Raw genomic sequence first — 1,033 nt, forward strand, 5'->3', positions numbered from 1 at the left:
CCTGCAGAAAATATTAAAAATTTAACCTTTTTAAAACACATTTCTAATCCTGCCCCATATGACTTGACTAATTGGGGACCTGTCTCACGTGATGTACCACCTGGTGCCCTACATTTTGTTACCCCAAAGACTGTAGTTACTTTCAATGAAACTTATGTGCAATTTGTAAACTGTACTAAAAAAAGTTGTCATCAATTGTCAGGGTTTCTAAATTGTTCTAGTCTTATAAAATATCCACATATAACTAGTAATATCTTATTACCCACTAGATGGTTTTTCACATACAATGGACATACTTTTAACTATATCCCAGCTTATCTGGATGGAGTCTCCTGTTGTTTAAGCAGGCTGACTGTAATTCTTCCATCTCAAGATGATTTGATGCTACCCCATTCAAGAACATCATCATCCCACAAGAGGAAAAAAGTTTCTAACATCCCTCTCCCTCCTGACTGTAATGATAAAGTCACTTTCCTGTCTGATGCAGAAGCCTATGCTATGATACTCAGTGTTGTTAAAAACCTATACTTTGGTAAAATAGCAAAAAAACATGTAAAACAATTAGGTTATAATGTGGCCAAAGCTCTTAATGCCACTTCAACGGCTATCGCCCTACTCAATACAGAACAAAAAAAACATAGACAAGCTATATTAGACAATCGGGCTGCTATAGATTACTTACTATTGTTTCACCATCAAGGATATAAAAAATAAAAAAAAAACACGTGCTGTTTTAACTTATCAGATAACAGCCATCAGATACAGAATCAAATAAACATACTAAAAAAAATTAGCTCAAGATATCCATCAAGATAATAATGGGGGTTATTTTCAATATCCCCCTAGATAAATAATCTGATAACTGCTCTGATTGTGCCCGTGATCATATTTCTTCTGGTCCTGCTCATTGGACCTTGTAAAATAAACTGTTTGACTATGTATATACGATGATTAAGTTAATGGTGTTGAGATCTAACAATGAGCTTCTCACACCCCGGGGCAACTCAAGTTATGAGTTTTTTTTTTTTTTTTT

The sequence above is a fragment of the Octodon degus genome, unplaced genomic scaffold (genome assembly GCF_000260255.1).
Source record: "Octodon degus isolate 3935 unplaced genomic scaffold, OctDeg1.0 scaffold00018, whole genome shotgun sequence".
NCBI lineage: Eukaryota > Metazoa > Chordata > Mammalia > Rodentia > Octodontidae > Octodon > Octodon degus.